The sequence below is a fragment of the Canis lupus genome, chromosome 32 (genome assembly GCF_003254725.2).
Source record: "Canis lupus dingo isolate Sandy chromosome 32, ASM325472v2, whole genome shotgun sequence".
NCBI classification, from domain to species: domain Eukaryota; kingdom Metazoa; phylum Chordata; class Mammalia; order Carnivora; family Canidae; genus Canis; species Canis lupus.
This window is the reverse complement of record NC_064274.1, coordinates 36,698,380-36,725,798: the sequence shown is the minus strand read 5'-3', so window position 1 is coordinate 36,725,798 and position 27,419 is coordinate 36,698,380. Positions and strand designations below refer to the sequence as shown.

Here is a 27,419-nt window from a genome sequence, read left to right as displayed (position 1 = left end):
TTATTGGGACTCCTGGAGTTGAGGAGATAGACTTGCAAGTCCAGGGAAACCAAGGCAGCTAGGCATCTCAGGGCAGAGTACCACAGAGAAGAGAGCTGCACAGAGAGAGCTTTGCAGCCCTCCAAATTGAGTACCAGGAGATTACTTATCAGTGAATGCATGTAAGGAAACTACTCAAGTCCCATGGAAACACCAGGCAAAAGTTTCAAGGTAACATTGCCTATACTATCACCCTCAAGCCAAACTATCCATGGGGCTCTGAGCAGACTACTCGGGAAGGTTTGACCTCAGAAGTGGGAAAGTTAGCTCTAGATCAAGCATTGCTCCAAACCAGCCTGACAGAAAGAAATGCAATACCCAGAAGAATCAAACTGCTTTCAAGAATTTTCAAGTTCTGCACCTCAGAATAAAGCACAAGAATATTTATAGACACAAAAATAGTCACCAGCAACAATGTCAATTTCATAATGTCTGCCATCTAACTAAAGTTTTCCTAGCATGCAAAAAAAAAAAAAAATCAGAGTAATATCACCATAATGAGGAGAATAATCATTCAATAAAAACTAACACCGAACCAGGACGCGGATGTTCACACATAAGGATATTAAAACTGTTTTTATTATGATTCCATATGTTCAGAAAGTTAAATAGAGCCATGGAGAATATAAAAAAGACTCAATTTAAACTTTTAGAGGTGAAATCTATGATGTCTAAGCAGGGAAGTATACCCGATACTATTATTTGGATCATTTGGATCTGGATAACTTGTCTAGTGGCAAATTACACATGGTAGGAGTGAAAAATAGGAGTGAACTTAAAGACATAGCAATAGGAAAGATACAAAATGAAACAAAGAAGGACAAAATAATTTCAAAAAATGAAAAAAGTATCATTGATCTGGGAAATAATTTATAGGCACCACATCTGTAAATTATAAAAAAGATTGCCCCTCAGGGGATAGATTCCAGTTGATCTTCACAGTCATAGTAGTGCCATTCGCTCTCTGGACAAATGAAACAGTTCTCGTTAATGATATGGGAGAAAAAAAAATCTTTTGGAAGATGTATAGGAAGGGTTTCCTTTGTCTGAGGGAGACTGGCAGACCACCTTCCCCTTTTCTTTTATGAACATGTTGTCATGAAATGTCATTCAGAGACTATGGACATGAGGGCAGCCACCCTGAGGATGAAGCTGAAAACCAAATATTATGGAGAAAACCAAATGGAAAGAACCAGAGCAGTTGGTGTCTTCATTAAGTCATTGAATTAGCCAATCATCATCCCTTGGGACATAGACAGCGTGATAGCGATTTTCTTCATTGTTTAAGCCACTTTGAGTAGAGTCCTTCGCTATTTGTGGCTGAAAATACATTGATGTGATTGTTCAAATCCATAAAGTAATACTCAGAATTGAATCAAATCACTCCCAAAACTTCCAAAGAAGCATTCAAAGTATCTTTTAAATAGGATATTTCCTCTTTTTCAGCATCTGTGCTCCTTCCTTGACAGAAATAACTTCTAAAACCCTTAGATCTAATCACAGTGATTCTAGCCCGACATCCTTTCCCCAAATTTTCCTAAATGCAGCCCTATAATAATATAGCTAAAACACCAATGTTATCAAATCACTTCCTTATGTGAACTTCTCCAATGGTTTTGTGCTAACAGAAAATTTCCTTAGCTTCTATGAAGGATGTTTCATGATATAACATGCCTCTTAGTGTCATTTTCTATTATTCTCTACCAAAAGGCTTTATTGTTAAGCTACTGACTTTAGATAATTTAATTAGTACCTTCACTTTGAGATAAATATTTGCAGTTAGGGACATTTCAAAGATTTCTGACTTAGCTCTAGTATATGCTGTACTACCTTCCTAAAATGCAATGTGTAAACCTGAGATTCTTTGTAGATGCTTCACAAAAATCTTTCTACATGATCATCAAAGTACTTTTCACTCAGCATATACTTTTTCTGTCTATAGTGTGGTACTATTATAATATTGCATTGATTGGCTCTGTCTAGGTAGATGCTCTTTTCTCCATTGAGTAGGACCTTACTGGGGGTCAATGAGAGTAAACAGGTCATCTTTTTATGTCTAAACACTAGATTAGTAATGGAAGATAATAAGTTCCTAGTTGCTTGTTCAACGAATGAATGATTTACCATAAATTTATGTAAAGTCCTATGATAAAATATTATCTGAATCTCTTGGCTTTGATGATAATAAAATATTGAGCAAAAAATTTTCTCATTTTGCATTGCAAATATTGTAGAATATAAGAAATGTATTTCAATACAGGTGGCTTTCTTTTTTTATAATAAATTTATTTTTTATTGGTGTTCAATTTGCCAACATACAGAATAACACCCAGTGCTCATCCCGTCAAGTGCCCCCCTCAGTGCCCATCACCCATTCACCCCCACCCCTCGCCCTCCTCCCCTTCCACCACTCCTAGTTCATTTCCCAGAGTTGGAGTCTTTATGTTCTGTCTCCCTTTATGACATTTCCCACACATTTCCTCTCCCTTCCCTTATATTCCCTTTCACTATTGTTTATATTCCCCAAATGAATGAGAACATATAATGTTTGTCCTTCTCCGATTGACTTATTTCACTCAGCATAATACCCTCCAGTTCCATCCACGAAGCAAATGGTGGGTATTTGTCGTTTCTAATGGCTGAGGAATATTCCATTGTATACATAGACCACATCTTCTTTATCCATTCATCTGTCGATGGACACCGAGGCTCCTTCCACAGTTTGGCTATTGTGGCCATTGCTGCTAGAAACATCAGGGTGCAGGTGTCCCGGCGTTTCATTGCATCTGTATCTTTGGGGTAAATCCTCAACAGTGCAATTGCTGAGTCGTAGGGCAGGTCTATTTTTAACTCTTTGAGGAACCTCCACACAGTTTTCCAGAGTGGCTGCATCATTTCTACAGGTGGCTTTCTTACATCCAAGGATGATTTAAATCAATAAAGAAATAAAAGCCATTAAAAGGAATGGATAATATAAATAAAATAGTATAATGCAATTTGGATTTGCAGAGAGCACTGTGTTCAATTGTTTTCATATTATGTATATAATCTTCATGCAATTACTTTAACTATTTAAACCTCAATTTCCACATGCATACAAAGACAAAATTATAATACCATATTTTAGTGGGAATATAATGACATATGTCAAACTCCTCTGTAAATGATTAGCAGCTCTGCCTAGGTTAGCTCTAAATTTACCAAATCTTAATTATCATAATCAAAATAACTTGTCATAGCCTGTCTCTGCTGTGTTAATATAGGGTATAATCTGGTATATTAATTTGAGCTACACTAGTATATTTACATAGAAGTAAGAAAATAACAATTTTCATTGACCAGATGCAAACTTTTTAAAGCTATCTGTATCCATACTGTTGTATCTCTCTAATTTTCTCCAGACACAAATTAACCCACAGCTTTTATAATTGCTAAATTATAAGGATATCATTTGCTCTTATCTGAAGCTGTATTTATATCAGATCAGAGGAATTGATATTATCTTTCTCTTGGGAAGTGGTGAACTCCCTTCTACAGAAAACAGCAAGTCGTTACTTAAGGACTGGTTCATCAGACAACTTATGAATCCTATAGGACACAGCACTGAAATGGACAGCCTTAGTGACAAAATTACATGATAATTGCCTTATGAAATGTAGTTGAAAATGTATGTAGGCTTTTTAAATTTGTACCAGGGCAGAGCTGTCCAACAGAACTTAAGCAAACATGGAAATGTACTATATGTGTGCTGTCCTGAGCACTTGGAATAAGGCCAATGTGACTAAAGCACTAGTGCTTTAATTTAATTCAATGCATTTAAGTTAATTTAAATATCACATGCTTTTAGTAGCTACTGTATTGGGCAGCAGAGATCTGGGGAATTAATTTAGAGAAAGAAAAACAAATCCTCTCAGCTTGAAAATCAGTAAGAAATCTATCATACATGCTCCACTAAGCTCTCAATGGAGAGAATTTGAAAGTCACACAAATAAGCCACCAGCCCCTTCGCTGTCTCAGAGCTGCTAATAACAAGTAGAAATGTGAATAGACCAGCCCTTAAAAATATCTTCATGTCAATGTTTGAAAACTAAAAATAGTTTTGAGAATAGAACATGTACTAAAATAAAGAGTGGAATGAAGAAAGGCTGCACAGTAAAATGCAGGAACAAGGGAGGCAGACAGAATAAAACAAAAAGAATGATGAAGCAAAACTAATTTAGACCCCTGAAGAGATCTGAGAACCATATCCACAAAGTCTTGCAATGAAAAATGGAAAACATACAGTGATAACTCGAGGTCGGGGAAAAAACTACTCCAGTGGTAATGATAACTCTATTGTAGTAGTAAGCTTGAAGGATAATAATAGGAATGGGAAGGAGGTCTCATGTTAAGTAGGAATGCTATACACAGTTGTCCAGGTTGTGGCCTGTGCAAGGCAACTGGATGAGGGCAAGTAAGGGCTGAAATTCAGCTAATCTTCTATGTACTAATCGATAAACCCTACTTTCAGATAGCATTTATCAGAAGGAGAGAGGTATTTTCTAATTTTCCATTCCAAAGTAATCTCTTTTTAATCCTTTCACATAAGGGTCCTAGTTTTGTACTCCCCCAAAGGGATAGTGTGCATTTAAGCAGAATCTTCAAAATGAATATTCTACAATTCATTACAGAAGTAACATAAGTTGCAGGTAATATCCGTGTGAAGAACTACATGTAAGGAACAAGGAGAGAAAGCTGACAGATTATTGTAATTTTTGCATCTAAGTAATTTGAAGTATTTTAGTCACATTCATTTAAAAGGAAAACAAAAACAAAATAAGAGAAAGCTAGGAGTGGAAAAGTTTACAATAATGATTTTGGTTTGATATCTATCTGTTTCATTCTGCAGGTATTCTCTGTAAGTATTCAAATTATAATCATCCCATAAGTGTGAGACAATGGTGTCTGTGCTGATCTGATGCAATTATTTTTCAGCCATTTGCACGTACTTAGAGATATATATTTCTTCTTTTACGTGACTAGATAAAAAACAAGAATAATTATCATGATTCACAACAAAAAGGATAATTATCGGAACGCCTGGGTGGCTCAGCAGTTGAGCGTCTGCCTTCGGCTCAGGGCGTGATCCGGAATTCCGGGATGGAGTCCCACATCGGGCTCCCTGCATGGAGCCTGCTTCTGCCTCTGCCTGTGTCTATGCCTCTCTCTCTGTGTCTCTCATGAATGAATAAATAAAATCTTAAAAAAAAAAGAATAAAAAAAGATAATTCTCTTAAGTGTATTAAATTTTACATTTAAATACTACTTTTTACAGGGTATCCTATCTTTTGTAGATCATAAAAGCTCTCAATATAATATTAATAAATATTTATAATACAAAATAAGAGTACCATAAAAAAGTTAAAGAGAATGATGTAGCATAGAAAAGATTGGCACATGTCTTACATACTTCAAAGAGAAAGAGAATAATTGAGGGAAAACTATGAGAAGTAAGTAATATTTGACGTCAGTGTTGAAAAATTGTCAGGGAAAATTTTGATTCCTTAGGATGGATGGAGTGTCAAATCCCAGAAGAGGTATTAGTTAAATGCATGGAGGGAAAACAAGCAAAGCCCAATGTATGGTTTCAGGCAGTTGTATTAGCTTTTTTTTTTTTTTTTTTTTTTTTTGACTGGACAAAAGGTATAATAGGAGAAAGGAGGAAAAGGCTGAAAAGATATGTTGTCTCATTTTCATAAAGGGCCTTGAATAAAAACAAAATAAAACAAAGCAAAAAAGAATGCATCATTGAATCAGTGATGTGGGGTTATGGGGAATCTGATCAAAATTGCTTTGGGTAAAAGCATTTGCAGTTTATGTGGTGCTGGGCTACAGGCAGATAGCAAATTACTGAAGAAATAAGAGGAACTTCGTCCATCATAATATGAGCAATGAATTTCATATATGGAATAAACATCTTCATATACAAGGCAAAATCTAAAGGATAAATTTGGAAGTTATTTGCATGGACTTGCTGTCCATGTGTAAACACAAACCTGGTGAAATGGATGAAATAATTGAGGGATTTTTTTTCATTCTTTCCTTTATTTGATTTTTTTGAGAAACTAGCACACACACTAGAGATACAAAGATATGAGCCCATGATGTCATTGGGAAGGCCTTTTAAGATAGGAGGTATTACTTATAATTAGTATTACTAATAATTATTACTATTACTGCATTAGTATACTGCATTTTCACATGAAGTATGTTTGGTTCTAATACATGAAAATTTATGAAAAATAAAAATAAAAAATTACAGATATTATTTAGAAATGAGGGTAAATTAAAACTAAAGTGTTCTTAAAGTTACTAAGCATTATGTTTATCAAAGCCTAAAAGATATCCCTTTGGATCTGCCTTAATATTTTCAGTGTTTCTAAGGAAAAATACAACTCTAAGTTTGAAAATATATTTCACAGTGATATTGGATCTCAATTCACTTTCATACCCCAAGGACTGTCTCAATGACATCAGAACTTTACAGAAGAATGGAATTATATTAGCAAACATAATGATATAAGGCAGCAGTAATCAACTGCTGTATATATTTCTATAAGAAGGGAATTTTAAAGTCATGTGCAATTAATCTGAATTTATATTTTACAGTTTTATGTTCTTTTTGTTCATCATTGGAAAATTGAGTTTATGAAATATAAGGCATATTATTTATTGTTTTTTTCATAATAAAAAATAGTCACAGCCTTTAGTGATTACATTATAATGTTTTTCACATAACTCTATACAGAAAAAGAAGACAAAAAAGTTATGTTTTTCTTTCTTTTAACATGGTAGCAGCATGAAATAGCAGCAAAGTTTAAGGATATTTTTCTTTAAAGAGATCACTTATTGCCCAGATTTTGAATTAAAGTCTATTCTAGCAAGTTATGTGACTATGATATAAATTTTACTAGAAAGAAATCGCCTCATCTAAATTTAACATCAGTATCACTAGTAGTTTACTTAACATCAGTCTCACTAGTAGTTTACTTATATCTTAGGTTTTATTTATTTATTTTTTAAATATTTTATTTATTTATTCATGAGAGACAGAGAGAGAGAGGGAGAGACTGGCAGAAGGAGCAGCAGACTCCTTGCAGGGAGCCCAACACGGACCTCCATACGGAATCTCCAGGATCCCTCCTTGGGCTGAAGGCAGCGATAAACTGCTGAGCCACCCGGGCTGCCCCTGTTCTATTGATTTTAAATTGCTGCCAACCTTAGTTCATATTAGCATCATTTGAGTTTCAACTAATACTGGAAATCTAAAATTCTATATTTCATCCATTTGAAGACTGCCAAATTGAAATTTATAAGTGAATAATAAAGAATGTATCAGAACTCTATACATTCTTTATTTTTTAATAGATTTTTATCTACCTAAAAGACAGAGCACAATGGGGGGAAGGGGCAGAGGGATAGGACAAGGAGACTCCTCTATGGGTGGAGCACAACTCAGGGCTTGATCCCAGGACGGCGAGTTTATGACCTGAGCTGAACTCAGACACTGAGCAGACTGAGCTACCCAGGCTCCCTATACATTCTTTAAACATATTTTATTTTGGGGTACCTGGGTGGCTCAGTGGTTGAGTGTCTGCTTTGACTCAGAGAGAGATCCGGTAGTTCAGGGAATCGAGTCTTGCATGGGGCTTCTCCCAAGAAGCCTGCTTCTCCCTCTGCCTGGGTCTGTGCCTCTCTGTGTGTCTCTCATGAATTTAAAAAAATTATTTCATATTACACTTGAGGTAATATTTAATGTTTAGATTAAGAATGTATATGGAAAGAGTTATCTTACTTTATCATATGTCGTTATCTATGTAAACCATGCTAAACATGTGAAGGAGAAGAAAACTAGCTAGGCAATTATGAAGTTGAATAATGGTTATTTAACAGTTTTCTTCTTCATATTATTGATCATATTTGAAGATTAAATTGTTAATGAGGTCTAATTTCTTACATGTATCAATCATAAAAAAAAAATGCTGCTAATGATCTTGGCTGGGTGCAGCACCTCAGCAGGTGATTCACCAGCGAATGCCTAGAAGCCACTGCAAACCGCACCTCTGCTGTCAGCCTGCACATCTGCTACTGCCAGAGGGGAAAAATGGCTTTATCCTTCCTGCCTTTGGAAGCTTTTGTGAGCATCTCTCTTTAAGAGCAAGCTAACTGGAAACCAACTGCAGGATATTCTGGCAAATATTATCCTCACACTTTCAAGAGTGAAGGAAAATGTAGAAAAGGTCAGAACGATGCTAGAATGACAAGCTGGCTGCACATTGGCGGTCACGAGATGAAAGGAGAGACAGTAAGAGGCATTTGGATTTTGTCATTGATAATCACATTTAAGGGAGAAGGGAAATATTTAAATTCTAATTTATCAAATCACACAAGCATATGAAATCTGAGATGTCATTGTGGAATCCTGAAAACAAAGAGGTTGAGTTTATAGCAGAGTCAGTGAGAAATTCCGCAAGTGTCCTGCTCCCCAGCTCACTCCTCTACCCCATTTCCACACTTCTCAATTTTGTTGGCACCCTTTTCATTTTGAAGGTAAATTGTGACTAACATGAAAACAATGCATCCTAACCAAGGGAGAGGTGGGGGGAGAGAGGACTGTAATAAAGACTAGGCAAGGGCAGCCCGGGTAGCTCAGTGGTTTAGCACTGCCTTCAGCCCAGGGCCTGATCCTGGGGACCCGGGATCAAGTCCCTCCTCAGGCTCCCTGCCTGGAGTCTGCTTCTCCCTGTGTCTCTGCCCACCCTCCTCTCTCTGTGTGTCTCCCATGAATAAATAAATAAAATCTTAAAAAAAAAAAGACTAGGCAAAGGATTATATTTCAGAAGAATTATGTAAGAAAAAAAAGTGTAATTAAGAAAATAGCAATTGCTTCAAATAAAATAAACATCAAGCAGTATGTCACTGCACAGGATCTGAGCCTTATTTTACTTGGGGCAACACGGACTCCAGCAGGGTTCAAGAAAGCACGCCACGGGAGGACGGTTCCTTGTCCACCTGTGGCTGTCCCTCCACCTCGTGGAGGTGGCACCCGCGGTGACAGCAGTAGCCCCTGTCCTAGGATCTTGGGCATGGCATTGGTTGGGGTGCAGGTAAATTGGTTTCCTTTGGTTCTTTCTCACTTTCTAAACCAGATTACTAAATTTTCCTCTTGATTCTGAGTCATCTACATTGTTCCCAGTAAATTCATTTTTTTTTAAAGATTTGTTGATTTACTTCAGAGAGAGAGAGAGAGAGCACGCATAGTATTAGTAACAGGGGCAGAGAGAGAGGAAGAAATGATCTCCAGCGGACTGCCCTGAGCACCCAAATCCATGTGGGGCTGGATCCTAGGAGCTTGAGATCATGACCTGACAGAAACCAAGACTGATGCTTGAAGGACTGCACTACTCAGGTGCCCCAGTAAATTCATTTCTTTTTTTCTTTATGTATATTTTTTATTGGAGTTTGATTTGCCAACGTATAGTATAATACCCAGTGTTCATCCCATTAGGTGCCCCCCTCAGTGCTCATTACCCAGTTACCCTATCCCCCGCCACCTACCTCCTTTTCCACTACCCCATGTTCGTTGCCTAGTTAGGAGTCTCTCATGTTTTGTTACCCTCTCTGATTTTTCCCACTCATTTTCTCTCCTTTCCCCTATAATCCCTTTCATCATTTTTTTATGCTTCCCATATAAGTGACATTTCTTATTTAAGTTAAGAGTCCAGGTTTCTGGCTGATAGGAAAATTGGGCCCCTGGAGTGAATTTCAGGCAAGTGGCCCTGAGGGACACTGGGCTAATCTGAACTGGGTTATCAGCACACTTTGGGCTGATGGCAGTGCAAATGCAGCTGTATTAAGAGTAAAGGAAATAGCAGTTCATGGTATGTAAGGATGAAACAGCTCATTGCTTTAGCACCTATTGATACTGGAATAAACAGTCCTTTGTGGGGAGGGTCTTAAGGGAGCCAAGAACCTTTGGTGTCTAATTAGCATAAAGATGTTGAGGGATTCTATCTATGTTGCTACACTGGCAGAGATTTGTGATTCTTGGAAAATTAGCTCAGAACAGAAGAGAGGAGAAGTCTCCAGTTTTGAAAGGTAAAATTTTTTAAAAAGATTTTATTTATTTATTCATGAGAGACTCAGAGAAAGAGGCAGAGGCACAGGCAGAGGGAGAAGCAGGCTCCACGCAGGGAGCCTGATGTGGGATTCAATCCTGGGTCTCCAGGATCAGGCCCTGGGCTGAAGGCAGCGCTAAACCGCTGAGACACCCAGGCTGCCCTGAAATGTAAATTCTATTTCCATATTCCATTATGTGAGAACTACTGAAAAATCATCACTTCAATAGAGAGAAGTTGATAGAATATATCTTACCCTGCCTGGAGTCTTTCTTTCTTTTTTTTTTTTTTTTTAAGATTTTATTTATTTATTCATGATAGACACACACACACACACAGAGAGAGAGAGAGGCAGAGAGGCAGAGACACAGGCAGAGGGAGAAGAAGCAGGCTCCTTACAGGTAGCCCGATGTAGGACTCGATCCCAGGATTCCAGGATCATGCCCTGGGATGAAGGCAGGCGCTCAAACCACTGAGCCACCCAGGCTGCCCTGCCTGGAGTCGTTCAAGGAAGATTTTTTTTTTTTCCTTCAAACTACAGGTAGTTACCTATTTATTAGTAAGTCATGAAATCAGTTTGAAAATTTTTAGTGAAATAAAATGCAGTAAAATAGAATAAAACCAAAAAAGAAAATGAGTGAATGTACATTACATATTAAAAGTAGGAAAAGCAGGGATCCCTGGGTGGCTCAGCAGTTTAGCACCTACCTGCCTTTGGCCCGGTGCACGATCCAGGAGTCCCGGGATGGAGTCCTGCATCGGGCTCCTGGCATGGAGCCTGCTTCTCCCTCCACCTATGTCTCTGCCTCTCTCTCTCTCTCTCTCTCTCTCTCTCTCATAAATAAATAAATAAATCTTTTTAAAAAATAAAAAAATAATTAAAGTAGGAAAAGCGTTACTTTTGGGAATGTGTGTTTCAGTTATATATGTACATGATATGAGTTTTTCTGAGTACTTATATTTGCCTGTATCAGGTTGTGATGAAAGATGTGCTTCTAAAAGGATCTTGGCCAAAACCTTAAAAATCTTAATGGAGCAGCAGGGGTAGAGATAAAATGGAGTCAGGAGATTTTTAACATTGCTGTTAAAACCTTTAATAATGATGCTTATGTGCTATCAAAAATTTTAAATATGTATTTTCTTATCATATGTACTTTCCTTATCAGATAAGAAGTTGGACTAATCCATGTAATGTTTCCCCAGGACAGGAGAAAGAATTAGAAGAATTCAAGTTAAGGCAACATTGCTTTTTTTCTTTTTTTCTTAAGGGTTTTATTTATTTATTCATGAGAGACAGGGAGAGAGAGGCAGAGACACGGGCAGAAGGATAAGCAGGCTCCATTCAGGGAGCCCGACGTGGGACTCGATCCCAGGACCCCAGGATCACGACCTGAGCCAAAGGCAGATGCGCTCAACAGCTGAGCCACCCAGGCATCCCACTAGGGCAACATTGTCCAGGAGAAACAACCCATAAACAAATGTCTGACAGAAGAGTTGCTCTTCATAAGTGACCATGGCCCCATAAGAGCTATTAAAATATTATAATTAGTTTGGCATATGTATTATTTTCAAACCTTTATTGGGAAACTTAAACACTCTATAGGAAGGTTTTTATTATAAAACTAGGGAACAATTTCTTAACTAGACTGTTCACTTAGACTATAGAAGCAATTACTAAAATGTTTCTAAATATTAAATTTAACATTCTGTAGTAGGTAAGATGATCCCTCAAAGATCTTTATGTAATCTTTGCAGTGTGTGAATATATAATACTAAAAAGCAAAAACATTTGTATTTATTTAGGGTCATCTGCTTTAGAATTGAAAGATTGTCCTGAGTTATCAAATATGGTACAGTCTTACCACATGAGCTCTTAAAAGCAGAAAATTTTCTCCAGCTGGAGGCAGAAAAAAAGGCAGCAGAGGAGAAATGAGAGATTAGAGGTTACATTAGTGCTGTTGCTGGTTTGAGGAAGGGACAAAGTGACAAGAAAAGCAGGTGGCCAAAAATAGCTGAAAGAAGCTGGCAGGGATCCCCGGGTGGCGCAGCAGTTTGGCGCCTGCCTTTGGCCCGGGGCGTGATCCTGGAGACCCGGGATCGAGTCCCACATCGGGCTCCCGGTGCATGGAGCCTGCTTCTCCCTCTGCCTGTGTCTCTGCCTCTCTCTCTCTCTCTCTCTCTCTCTCTCTCTCTCTCTCTCTGTGACTATCATAAATAAATAAAAATTAAAAAAAAAAAAAAAAAAGAAGAAGCTGGCAGCCCCTGCTGGCAATCTGCAAGGAAATGGGGAGCTCAGTACTCCGTACTTCCTACTACCACAAGGAAATGGGGAGCCACAAGGAATAATTGAAGCCTGCCTACAACCTGCAGGAGCCAGAAGAAAAATCCTCGAGGGCCTCCAGATAAGAGCTCTGGCCATGGACACCTTGACTTTGGCCCTCGGAGGCCCTGAGTAGAGGACCAGCTGCATCTTGATAGAATCCTAACTCTATGGGACTGTGAGACAACGCATTTGTGTGGTTTTAAACTGTCAACTTTGTGGTAATTTGTTATGGTGGCAATGGAAAACTAATACACATTTTTAGCTTAAATGTTTATTCTCCATACACTAAAGTGATTGCAGAACTACATAGTGACAGCTACTCAATGAAAATAAATATTGTTCTGACAAGACTTTTTTCAGTCTTTATAGTACTCCAAAAGTGAGTTGGACTTTGCTATAAGTAATCAATGGCGTTATATGGAAATGCTAAGACTAATATTTTGTGCTTAAAACTTTTAAAGTGATGAATAATTGAATATTTGCTCCTTGGTGATTTCTTTCTTTGATGATTGTGGGAAATTTTTTCCACTTTAAAAAATGGCCAATCTGGAAACATTGATTTCTTGTAAAATGAATTATTTTTGAGATATTTCTCAATGCTGGGCAAGCATGGAAAAAAGGATCATCTATAATGAAGAGTAAGCACACAAAATAGTTTTTTTCTGAGTCATTCATTTTAAGGTTGCATGAGATAATAAGAGCAAAGAAGAAAAATTTGCAGTGGCTTTTTTTCAATATGTGCTTTGACCTTAAAAATATTTAATACCATGCTTTCCAGCTTAATAGGAAATTTATAAATACATATCTTTTTTTTCTGGCTCAGTTAATTTTTTTCCCTGCTATAAATTAATATATTTTCTTTTTCCTGTGCTTAAAATGAAAGAAGTAGCATTTAAATAAGATATCAAAAAAATAAGTGTGCATTTCTTACAGAAAAACTCTTATGTATCTCAAGGGCTTATTTTAATCTTTACTCATGTCCTCATTGAACACAAAGTACAGAAATACCCTAAATTTTTCCTCTGAGTTCTCAAACCTTCAGATTTGCTATGATCCTTTATGTTCAGTATTCATTCTTTCCTTTGTCTATATAGAGAAATGTGTGCACACACACGCAATACACATACATCTGTGCACACATGCATACTTACAGAAACTAGTTACTATGATTTTGAGAAAAGGAAAAATTTCCTTTGGATCTCATGAAAGAAATAGGTGAAAAGTGGGTAGAGTGCAACACAGGGGAAAAGCAGACTGGGAGCCTGGTGGAAGCTGTGCTCAGAGATTGGGAGTGGATATAAGGTGAGTTGAATCTGATGGATCCTCCAGCCCTGCATCCCAAGCTTTGAGGCGTTTTTGAAATATCTGCATCATTTTTAATAATAAATAGAAATTTAGGTTGAGAAATAGGTCAAACTAATTTGGGAAAATGAGAAAGTGGTTAGCTTTTCCACCTACACTAAGGTACTGCCTGGAGCCCCATGATGCAGGAAAAAAAAATTCCTTAAAAATGTGTAAGTGGATTGAAACTAGGTATATATGTCACTTAAATATAAGAGAATTGAAAAGAATGATTTTTTTTAGTTCTGTGGTTATTTTTGACAATGTATGACAAAATAATTTAATCCACAATATTTATTTAATGTGTTTCCTTCTTATTTAGTCTGAGATCTACTTTTGACCTTTATATATCCCTTATTTCCTGTTTGCATATTTGAATTACCTATCTTATAGCTTATTCATGTTTTGGAGCTAATAAATGTTACATGTAAGTAATATGCACGTAACAATGAATTAATATACAATTGGGAGCATTTGATACATTTTTTAATCTTTAGAATATTTGATATATTCAAGTAAATCAATTTTCTAAAATCAATAAAAAGTCAAAAACAGAAATGCAATGCTTGCATGCAAAATACCTATAAATATAAGTATAAATATAAGAAATTGGTAACAAAAAGAAAATCATAATTAGTATAAACAATGAATTATGTACACTCCAAACCACTCTGCTGAATGACTAAGTGAGAGAAAAAATGATTTCTTCTCATCACAATGTATTGTTAAAGGCAATGCCGTTATAAAGACTGAAACCACAGGGGCACAATGTCAAAAAATGGCTTTGTCTAAACCCTAGCATCATTTCTCACAGGCTGATACTCTTGGGCAGAAGGGTCAGTGGGTGAATGTATCATCCTCTAGTCATCCTGCAAGAAGGCATGCTTGGGCCAGGACTCAGATGAATGTACTGTCAGGCTTTGTTCCTTGTAAAGGATCTCATCCTCAGCTTTCCCATTTATATGGGGTGAGCTTGATATTAGCCCTACCAGTAAAGAACACATTTTTTTTCTTGGATCCAACTGTTTACAGAGATGCTGGGAACAAGTTTCTGAGATGAAGCTGGAATTTTGTGTAACACCTCCCCTTGATTCTGTGGAAAACAGAGTTCAGGGCAGCTAATCTTAATGGGATGGAAATCTCACTTCCTATTTTTATATTTTCCAGGTAATCTGAAGAGAACTCCCTGAAACATTTGCCGTGTACAACTCTACTTTCCCTATACGTAGGACAATGTAGGTTTATTTTTTCCTTCAGTAAAGATCCAGCCAGCTGGGACACAGTTGTATGGAAGTGCTGACATATCCAACCTGTGGTTTTCATTAGAGTGTGAGGATCTACATCTACCTAGAAAATAAGATAAAAGATAAAGATTTACACAAGAGATTTTTATAAACAACACCCCTAAAGTATAGCCCATCCCTTCCTCCTGCATTTAATTGGCCAAACATCACTCATATGCTTATGCTTAACAGCAAGGAAGGTATAGCTAGTTTGTCTAAGGAAACGGACATGGGTTCAGTGAATAACTAGACAGTTTGTGCTACAGTGTAAGTAAGATATCCCTTACAAAGTTGTTTTATTTCCTTCTCAGATTATTCTCATTTCAAATTGGCTGTCGTGACATTTCCTTGAAGAATAACAGTGTCTTACCCAACAGAATTTCTTTAATCTACAGGCTGGAAAGTGGTAAATATGAGTGATGGTGTTACTTGTTGTGAAGAAGTGTTTGCACATGTAACACTTGATTTGCATGTGGTGTTCTTTGAAACTAAAACAGTACAGATCTTTTGATCTCCTAAAGATTAGCGTTTCAAGTTAAATTCAAATTATGGAATATTTTATATAATTATCTTCAAAAGCCACATTAGTATGAAAAGCAAATTTCAGCTGATAGTTCTTTGGGTACACCCCCCCTTTAGACCTATTCTGTATAAGAAATGACACACACAAAATTTTACTTTAGAGCCTAAAACCTTTAGAAAGACTTTTGTTTTTAAATAATATGCAGTTTTTGAAATAATAAAAATCATGCTGCGATATTTTATAATGCTACTTAATAGCAACGAAAGTACAATTTAAAAAGAAAAACATAATGAGAAATCCGCTAACAACTAACAATAATATATAAGAAATCAAGAAAGAAGTTAATCTTAAATTTAATTATATAGAGTACTTGATAACGTTCATATACTGTCAGTTATCTACTTAAATTTGCATCATAATATTCCTTAGTGATCAAAAATTATTTCCAAAACTTATTACTTCTAGAAATATGGGGGTTTTAATTTTGATGGGTAAGATGGTTACTTGTAATTTAAGAGAAATTTAAAGAGACATGCACTTCAACATTCTAAAAGGTAAAAGGGATAACAGAGAAGTTTTGCCACTTGAAATCTCTGCTTTAAAATTACTGAAATGCTAATATTATAGATTTTAAAATGCAATAAAAATTACTAAATATGCCAAAAAAATTACTAAATATGCCAAGAAGTAGGACAATGTAATTCATGATGTGGAGGGAGTCAGTCAAATTAAAATGACCAAGAATAACACAAATGTTGAAATTAGTGTAAAGGACAAGTTCTTATAATAGTATTCCGTATGTTCAAAAGTTAGAGACAGTTATTTTTTTAAATTTTTATTTATTTATTCATGAGAGACACACAGAGAGAGAGGTAGAGACATGGGCAGAGGAAGAAGTCAGCTCCATGCAGTCAGTCTGATGTGGGACTCGAACCCAGGATCCCGGGATCACACCCTGAGCTGAAGGCAGATGCTCAACCGTTGAGCCACCCAGGCATCCCGAGACATTTTCAAGTTTTAAAAACAAACTTATTCTCAGACCATACTTTTGTTCTATACCAAACCTAGAACCTGAAATCTGTCTTGATGGTCTAGAGACATTTTATTCAAAGTCTATGCTTACAGGAGAATATTGGTGTCAATTTTTTACACTTAATCTGAAACAATCTAAATAAGATAGGTGCAAATATGATAAATCATTGTTTACCTTGATCCTCTGGCTATCAAATAAATTTAATTTTATTCTCTAATTCCTAATACAAATTTAAAATAGAATATTACATACCTTCATAAATGTGAACAATAAATGCATCACAGAAATCATTACTGGCATAATACCATGCTGTTTCTTCTGTGTCACATGTGATTTTTCTGTGTCACATGTAACATATTACATTTTATTGATTGTAAAATATTTTCAATTCTCGAAAAGTTTTTTTTCACACTTATTTTGTTATCACATATGGCCGAAAATAAATGGTCCTCTTATAGCTGGATAGACCTCCAATTTCTAGAGTGTCTGTATTACCACTGCTCTTATAAATGTGAGGTTCATTATTTCAGGGAATGAAAAAACCCTTCTGTCCATGTTAATAATCTCCAATGATGGTTGCTGATAAATACTTCCTAACTCCTCTCATCAGGTTGTAATACATTATTAAGAAAACAACTTTAAAATATTTTGATTTCAAGAACACATAGAACTTTCTCAAATAGCTCATATTTGAATAAATAACCAATCCTTTTAAATCTTTGAGTTAACTGAAATACTTAAATTTGTTTTTAGTTTGAAAGTTCTATAGTAGAATTCAAAAATGTTGTAAATATAAGAAAAAAATACTTTTTTTATTTTTAAATTTCTAGTATTTTCACAACTTTTTTGGTATTAGATCAGTTTTGTAGATCCTTAAGAAATTTAAAAAAAAAAAATCAGTGACTGCCAGTGGATCATACTATCTCTTCTGTGAGGATTAGGAATGGGAGCTCAGGAAGGTGAGGTGATTCATACAGAGCACTACTTTTCAAACTGTGCTTCAGGATTGTCTGGGGGATCCTGTTATACATTCAAATGTCGATTGCACTCCAGTCCTACTCACACAATCCCTGACAATGAATCTAGCATGAATAATTTTAACCAGCTTCTTAGGCAATTCTAAATTACTTAGGCTGTATCACTGGCCCAGATATTAAAAAAGAAAAATCAATTCTAGGACTGAAGCTGCATATACATCAAGTAAAATATAAACCAATTGTGCTTAAAGAATGTCTTGAGATTTTGAATGTAAACACTAGAATTTTCTAGAAATAAAGTTCCCATAGTTCAACATACTTCTGCTTAATATTGAGCTCTGTTAGAGTATTATCCTAAGTGAAATAAGTTAGATGGAGAGAGAGAAATACCAAATAATTTCACTCATGTATGGAATTTAAGAAAAAACAAACAAACAAAAAACAAACAGATGAACATAGGGAGAAAAACAAGAGAGGCAAACCACTCTTAACTACAGAGAACAAACCGAGGGTTGATCAGGGGAGGTGACTACATGGGTGATGGGTATTAAGGAAGGTATTTGTTATGAGCACTGGGTGTTGTATGAAAGTGATGAATCAGTAAATTGTACACCTGAAACTAATATTACACTGTATGTTAACTAACTGTAATTTAAATAAAAACCTAAAAAAGAAAAAAACCCTGAGCTTTTGAATTTGTTTATGCAAACTAAAATGCTCTGCTTTCAGGTATCATTGCACACATCTGGGGATTTTATGAGTATCATATGTTCTTTTCCTGTTTCAGTCATGAAGGTACAGACACTTAGAGTAAATGTATTTTCAGAATTATATGGCTGGTAAATGATATGCTAAAGATTTGCATTTACAATATTTGATTTTACTTGTAATATTTTATTTAGTGTAACATCTTATCACATCATAATCAGGTGAGAAAAAACTATCTTTTGAGGTAACAAAAATTAAAAATAAAATTTTAATTTTTAGTTTTGGTGAGGGCTGTGAGTGCAGTAGTGAGTGAGTGAGTGAGTGCACTTTGAGATGTTATAGCTACCCATAGCGAATTATTTGAGTCACCTACTATCTGAATGAGACATTATTCTATTCCTCTGTGCCTCAGTGTCACTTAGAGTGACTTACCATTTAGAGGAATAATAACAACCCATCAAGGAAATATAAGCTTTACAAAAGATTTCCAGAAAGGAAAAAATGCATAAAGATTAAGCTACCTGTTCAGCATGCATTCTATTCTTTAGTATTAAAATTGCAAATTAGAAAACTCTATGATAGTATATAAGAATAAAATGAGTATAATTTGATAAATAATGCTCTATAATAGAGATGTACTCACTGGAAATGAGTATACTTCACACTGAAGTGTGTATAGAATGGAATCAACAATCAAATTGTGTCAAAAAATAAAGAGGAATCATGGGCTGTAAAAAATAGACCTGGTGAAATGTCTGATGAAGCCACCCTGTGAATAAAATGAAAGGAAAGACAGGGCCAGCACCTCAGGAGGAAAATAATAACAATAGAGGAGAAGTCATGATAATATCAGTGGAACTATTTACAATCAAGCTATATGAGAAAATGAAGGAAAATAGTTCAGAATATCTTTTGATTTGCTGATGAGAGAACCTCTCTCATGGGCACTCTAGTGTAATATAAACTTATTGGTAATATTATCAAAATAATGTATTTGTTTTGGTTAATGCAAAGTTGGAGAGAAGTAAGAGTCTTGTCATAGCATGGCTGATTTAATGATATTAGTAACTTTATGTAAGTTATTTTCATGGCTAATTCTTTTGTATCCAAACATGAACAGAAATAACAAGCAAAACGGGTCTCTCTTCTGTCTGGTGTGTGTGTGTGTGTGTGTGTGTGTGTGTGTGTGTGAAAATATGAGAAAAGAATGTTCGTTTTCTTTCACTTAATAAATACACAAAAAGTTATAATTGAAACTAACATCCAACCAACACCTTGACATTATGTCATAGTGAACAACAAAATAATCATAGTGGTGAAAAGAGGTAACGGGAGAGATATTAACTGAATTCGAACCTAGAGATTCTTCATGTGAGAATGGAGAAAATCCTTTGTCTTTTGAGATTGAGTTCTATCTATTTTTGTTCTGCTTTACGTATATTTTGTTTTGTTTTGCTTTTAAGATGAGGAATCACTGCAAATACTTACCCTGAATTTTTTCAAAGGATGATTCCTTGTGAAAATAGTGGGATGAGTAAGACCTTCTCTGTGATAAACATCATATGCATGATACTTTGCATCACACTTTTTCTTACCCGCAACAAAAACCTGAAATGTTCAGTCAACGAAAGTGTTAGTAATGATATTCTATGTCAATTTACCATTTCTGTCAGCAAACTTTGTTATAAAAGAGAAAGTGAGAGAAAGTAAGAAAGATGAACCCACACACAAACACAAACAAATGAAAAGATTGAGATATAGTGAGCTTATCTAAAACCAGGTATATTTGACCAGATTCTGAGAAATAAAGATAGAAAATTGATCTTGCAAATAACATATATATATAGTATTTATAATATATTTTATAAGTAATTATATATATTTATAATTATGAACAGATGCATAATATGACATTCTAAAAGATACCACACATTTTTTTACGTTGCTTTTTAGAGACAAAGCAATCTTAAAGATTGGACATATTGTGCCCCTCGAAAGGTTGGCTGTAACTGAAACCCAATCTCAATTTCATTCCCTTCTTTCCAATATACTACGGAGAATAATTTCTAAATTCTAATATCCATCCATAATTATGTAGCTTTGTGGATACTGATTTAACTTTCTAGAAAAACATCCATCATTTATTTTCCTTTCAAACATCTACTCACTTCTCCAGACTTAGATAATCTGTTATTTCTTTTTCACAATCAGCTTCCACAACCAGAATTTATGTTAAGTGTATTTACTCTAATTAAAGAAAAACACGAAATAATACAAAACATAATGTTTCCCAATATCACATTTTAAATTTCTCATTCTCCACTGCCTCTACATTCAACTCTATTCCTTTCTCCTCCTGCCTCATCATCAGCTTACTTAATCAATTGCTTTGTTCCAGTTAAGCTAATTTTATTCAATGTTCAGGGCATTTCATGGTCTTTATTGCCTGTAATTTATCTCACACAGCTATTATTTCTGCTTCAAACTCCTTTTTCTTTTAAATCTATCCCATGTTGATTCCTCTACCTCTTATCTTATCATCTACTTCTTAGCATAAATGTCCATTTTCTCCAGGAAGTATTAGAAAATTCTCCTTCCCCTTACATAATTCTGAAAAAAAATCATAATTACTTGTCTCAGTGACTAATGTCCCCAACTAGACTCTTAACTCTTGCAAAATAATGTCTTCCATATTATGTACTGACTTCCTCGCACAATGCCTGACCCAATTATATTTGCTAACTACGTCTTATAGAAAGCCTTCCAGATACACATACGTCAGTTCACTAATGCAAAAATGATCTATGAGGAGCACCTGGAAGGCCCAGTGGTTGAGCATCTGCCTTTGGCTCAGGTCGTGATCCCTCAGTCCTAGGATGGAGTTCCATACCAGACTCCCTGGAGGGAGCCTGCTTCTCCCTCTGCCTATGTCTCTGCCTTTCTTTGTGTGTCTGTCATGAATAGATAAAATCTTAAAAAAAAAAGTGACCTATGAAATTAAATAACAGAAGCATTTGGTTAAAAAGTATTTTAGTAAATCATTTACATGTATATGTCTTAGAATAATACTGCCTGGTTTTGGATCCTAGGTCCACTATATATACAATATAATGTTCAGCAACTTATTTATTTTACCTGTTTCTCTTCCATCATAGATAAAATGGTATAACTATAGTATCAACATTGTGAGGATATTAATTTTATTATTTTAAAGATTTTATGTACGTATGTATGTATGTATGTATTTGAGAGCACGAACATGTGCATAGGTGAGCAAAGGGAGAGACATAGGCAGAGGGAGAGAGAATCTTCAGCAGACTCTGTACCTAGCATGGAGCCCTACCTAGGGCTCACTCCCATGATATCCTGAGGTCATGACTTGAGCCAAAACCAAGAGTTGGAAGCCTAAATGAGTAAGCCATCAAGGCACTCCTCAACATCATAAGGATATTTTAAAGATTAAAATGAGATAATACATGAGATAGCCACTTAGAAAAAAAGTCTGTAGACACATAAAATATTATGATTATATACCAAACAATAAAATGGGCATAAAAAGATTTAAAATTACAGTTCTACTAAGTTTTCTGGAGCTCAAAATAAATAAAGGAAAAAGAGGTACATGAAAAAAATCTTATATAAGCAATATTATAGTACTACACAAAATGTATAAATTACATTTTATATAAAATTAAAACAAGGGCATCTGGGTGGCTCAATTGGTTAAGCGTCTCCCTTTGGCTCAGGTCATGATCTCAGGGTCCTGGGATTGAGCCCTGCCTTGGGCTCCTTGCTCAGTGGGGAATCTGCTTCTCCCTCTCTCTATCCTTCTGTGTGTTCCTTGTCACTCTCTCTCCCTCTAAATGAGTAAATAAACATTTTTTAAAAAGAAAAAGAAAAGAGAGGAATTCAAGAAGATGCTTTGGACATGACAGAGTCAGCACATTTTCAAAAAAGTATATACATAACAAATTTTATATGTTGATTATGCCTCAAAAAATTGAAACTGGAAGAAAAAATAAATAAAAAATGTCTAAGATATTTGTGGAAGTGGGATTATTAAGTAAAGTGACATGCTTAAATTAAGACCAGGATCCCATAAAAGTCCATGTAATACTCAAAGGAGGCAGAGCCCACACATAGTGAACTGGGTACAGAGTGGATGGATGGAGACACATCTGAAGTTTAATCTGGATAGATAAGAACAAACTGTAGAAGGTTTACAATTCTAGGCTGAGAATGAAGCTTTCATTCTGGATTTCATAGTATGTCTATAAAATTACGATCAAGCAGATAACATATTCCATTACATATCTATAATTCATAAATATTACAATAGAAAAAATTAGTAAGAAATAAAATTTATTAAAATGACATTTAATGTATTATTATTCTAAGTAATTCTTGTTACTCTTTTCACCATTAACATAGATTTGAATCTGATTATTTGGATAGAGAGCAGAGGAATGTAACCTAGAAAAAAAAGCAGTTCAATTTGGTTAAGAAATGTGACGATTAATAATAACATTTTTGATTTACAGAACTTTTGCTTCTTCTCCCAACAAGCAAAGACTACAGAATTTAATACAAGCATGATGGACTAGATTATAAAATTCAAAACGTTTTATAATTAAGTATAGGTGTGCTCCAAGAGTAGAGAAGGGAAGATGTGCTCTAAGAGTTTTCCTACCATGAGAGCAATGAAACTCATTAAACCCAAGATTTGGAGATGATGAGACTCATGTTAGGATGTCATCTGTATCCCTGAGGAGTTACTCAATTATCTAGACATTTGAGCTTTCTGTGGTGCAAGTCAATAGCCAGAATTTGAATATGGGCCATGTGTTCTGCTGTGGAATCACGTGCTTCTCTAATCCCAGGCAGGCAAACGGTGTTAAAGGCTCCAGACATCCCTGGGCCTTACAGAGGCAGGTAGAGACATGTTTGAGAGGCCAGTGTGCAGGAGGATGTTTGGGTTTCAAATGATCAGGGCACAGATTAAAGGTCCTTATGACTCCAGCATGTGGCAGTTTTGGGTTCCTCTACAGAACCAAAAGCAAGTAAGACAAGCACCATGTATGAAGCACCAAGTATGAAGTCTAGTAAAAAACGTGATATGAGGCAATACAGAAAGGTTTGAAAACTTCAGTGTCCAAATGTAACCCAAGTAAAAATGAAGGGCACAGGTATTTTTGGAAAATAATTATGTCTAAAAACAGAAGAAACAGACTAGCAGTAGTAAATTTTTATTTGTTTTCCTGGAAAAATTGGGGTCTCACATATAAGTTTATCATTATTATTCATACATATGTACATTTATTTATTTTTATAATTTGGTGAATTTTTTCAGCTTTATTGAGATAATATATGTATATTAACATTCTGTAAGTTTAACGTTTACAAAGTGTTTGTTTGCATTGATTTGTTGCATTTATGTATTGCAAAATGATTACCACCAAGAATTAGCTAACATCTGCATCATGACCCATCATTACCATTTCTCTTCTGTGGGGAGAATATTTAAGATCTACTTTAACCAACTTTCAAGTATATAATGCAATATTATTAAATATAATTATTATATTATCACTAAATCTCTAATATTTACTCATCTTCTAACTGGATGTTTGTGCTCTGTGACCAACATCTCCCCCTTTTCCCTCACCTTCCACCTCTGGTAACCACCAAGTTCTCTGATAGATATTTAGGGGAAGTTTCATTTATATATAACTAAGTTGTAAGGTATAGATTGTAAGCCTGTGATGTAATATTATAGTGACCATCTGTAGACTATATTGACCATATGCAGTAATGGGGAACAATGAAAATCTAACAACTTCCCCTGCTTATCCTGGCAGTCTAGTTGGAAATTTCTCCTGTTACAAACTAGTGAAGTTGCCTTAGTCTGAAATGCTAGTTGGGAAGGGATCACAAAGGGGTTACAAATGGGATAGGGCACCTTGGTGTTTGTAAGAGGTCAGAAGACTAGAGAATTCTATGTACAATATTGCACCATTAAGGAGGATACAGCATCTTTGTTTTTTTTTTTTCTTTTTTCTTTTTACATTGGTAAGGAAAGACTTTATTAGAAAAAACAAACATATTAAGTTTTTATTTAACTTCCAGTTAGTTAATATATAGTGTAATATTGGTTTCAGGTATACAATATAGTGATTCAACACTTCCACATCCTTGATTTTTGAATTAACTCAAACTATTTTTTTAATTTTATTTTTTATTTTTTATTTATGATAGTCACAGAGAGAGAGAGAGAGAGAGAGAGAGAGAGGCAGAGACACCTCTGAGGCAGAGGGAGAAGCAGGCTCCATGCACAGGGAGCCCGACGTGGGACTCGATCCCAGTTCTCCAGGATCGCGCCCTCGGCCAAAGGCAGGCGCCAAACCACTGCGCCACCCAGGGATCCCCAAACTTTTTTTTTTTTTTTTTTTACAGAGAATAAGATACTCTTGTTTGTTTAAATTAAATTTTACCTTTTTAGCTTCTTTTCAAGTTTTTCAAGTTTTTTATTTAACTTTCAAATAGTTAACATAAGACATAATATTAGTTTCAGGTATACAATATAGCAATTCAACACTTGCATACAACACCTGCTGCTCATCATATTACCTGCACTCTTTAATCTCCATCATCTATTTCACCCATCCCCCACCCACTTCCCCTTTGATAACCATATGTTTAATCTCTACAGTTGAGTCTGTTTCTTGGTTTGCCTCTTACTCATTCTCTCTTTTTTTGTTTTTGTTTATTTTACTTTATGCTTGTTTGTTTTGTTTCTTAAATTCCACATATGATTGAAATCATATGGTATTTGTGTTTCTCTGACTGGCTTATTTTGCTAAGGATAATACTTTCTAGCTCCATCCTCATCATTGCAAATGATAAGACTTCGTTCTTTTTAATGTCTGAGTAATATTCTTTTGTATATATACCACATCTTTTTTTTAAAAAAAGATTTTATTTATTTATTTATGAGAGATACAGAGAGAGAGGCAGAGGGAGAAGCAGGGTCCCTGTGAGTAGTCTGATGCAGGATTTGATTCCAGGATCCTGGGATCATACCCTGAGCCAAAGACAGACACTCAACCACTGAGCCACCTAGGTGTCCGTATATTAGATCTTAATCCATTCATCAGGTGATGGACATTTGAGCTGTTTCCATAATTTGGCTATTGTAGATAATGCTTCTACAAACATTCAAATGCATGTATCTCTTTAAATTATTAGTATTTTTGTATTACTTGAGTAAATATCTAGCAAAAGATGCTAAATAGTCAAAGCAACCTTGGAAAAGAAAAGTAAAGCTGGAGGCATCACAATTCCAGACTTCAAGCTATATTACAAAGCTGTAATCATTAAGACAGTATGGTACTGGCACAAAAAAAAAAAACAAAAACAAAAACAAAAAAAAAAAAACAGATACATGGAACAGATCAATGGAACAGAATAGAAAATCCAGAGATGAACTCACAACTCTATGGTCAATTGCTCTTCTACAATGCAGGGAAGAATACCAAATGGAAAAAAAGTCTCTTCAACAAATGGTGTTGTGGAATGGGGCAGCAACATGCAAAAGAGTAACACTGGATCTCTTCCTTACTCCACACACAAAAATACATTCAAAATGAATGAAATACCTAAATGTGAGACAGGAAACCATTCAAATCCTGGAGGACACAGGCAATAGCCTGTTCCACAGTGGGTGTAGCAACTTCTTACTAAATATACCTACTGAGGCAAGGGAAGCAAAAGCAAAAATAAACAGTTGGTTCTTCATCAAGATCAAAAGCTTCTGACAGTGAAGGAAACAATCAACAAAACTGAAAGGTGGCTTAAGAATGGGAGAAGATATTTGCAAAAGATATATTTGGTAAAGGGTTCATATCCAGAATATATAAGGAACTTATAAAATTCAAGACTTCAAAAATGAATAATCCAATTACAAATGGTCAAAAGACATGAATAGACATTTTTCCAAAGAAGACTTACAGATGGCCAACAGATACATGAAATGATGCTCAAAATTACTCATCATCAGGGAAATGCAAATCAAAACTACCGTGAGATGTCACCTCACACCTGTCAGAATGGCTAAGGTCAACAACACAAGAAACAACAAAGATATGGAAAAAGGAGAACACCCCTGAACTGTTGGTGGAAATGCAAACTGGTGCAGCCACTCTGGAAAAGAGTATGGAGGTTCCTCAGAAAGTTAAAAATAGAAATACCCTATGATCCAGCAATTTAACTACTAGGTATTTACCCAGAAAATAATATCCTTTTTATGTCCCCATGTGCCTGTGTGGTCATGAAATCTCATTTATCTTCTATCTATGTTCATAGTATCTATTTATGCACTTCATGACAACATTTTCTCAGAAGTCGATATTAGCACTCTATGCTGCAAAACTCCCCAATAACTTTTAAATTCAATAGCTTATACTGTTATTTAGGTCAAAACATCTATATTACTCCAGATAAAAACATTTCCACTCATTGTATTCTAACACTATTCTTTTGTGTTAGAATTATGCATATAATGAACTAAATACCAATATTTTTTCTAAGTTATGGACCTGTCTTAATGGTCTAAATTGCCCTGCAGAAGACCTCATCCTTCTCAAAACATGCAAATGCATTTAACTACCTGTATTAAATAATTATATTTTGAAAACATTATAAAATTAAATTTGAATTTAAAATTAAAAATAGGGATGCCTAGGTGGCTCAGTGGTTAAGCATCTGCCTTTGGCTTAGGGCATGAACCTGGAGTCCTGGGATCAAGTCCCACATCAGGCTTCTGCATGGAGCCTGCTTCTCCCTCTGCCTATGTCTCTGCCTCTCTCTCTGTGTCTCCCATGAATAAATAACTAAAATCTTTTTTAAAAATAAAAATAAAATGCAAGTATGTGCTTTGCATTCTCATACGCATTTACATTTGGAATAGGCTCTATAGACCATAGAAATTATATTTTGTAATGAAAAATATATTGAAGGCTGGGAAAGCTTTAGCATAT

At 35.4% G+C, this 27,419-nt stretch overlaps 1 long non-coding RNA gene across 1 annotated transcript in view; it reads right to left on the bottom strand.

The window, feature by feature from the left end:
* Positions 1–14,478: 14,478 nt before the first annotated feature.
* LOC118353125 (uncharacterized) overlaps positions 14,479–27,419 on the bottom strand; it is a 32,063-nt gene continuing 19,122 nt past the window's right edge. Inside the window, exons 3-4 of the long non-coding RNA XR_004811415.2 lie at positions 19,873–19,992; positions 14,479–15,207 (exon numbers count right to left, since the gene is read on the bottom strand). This is a non-coding gene — a long non-coding RNA (uncharacterized LOC118353125). The remainder of the gene's footprint in view (positions 15,208–19,872; positions 19,993–27,419) is intronic.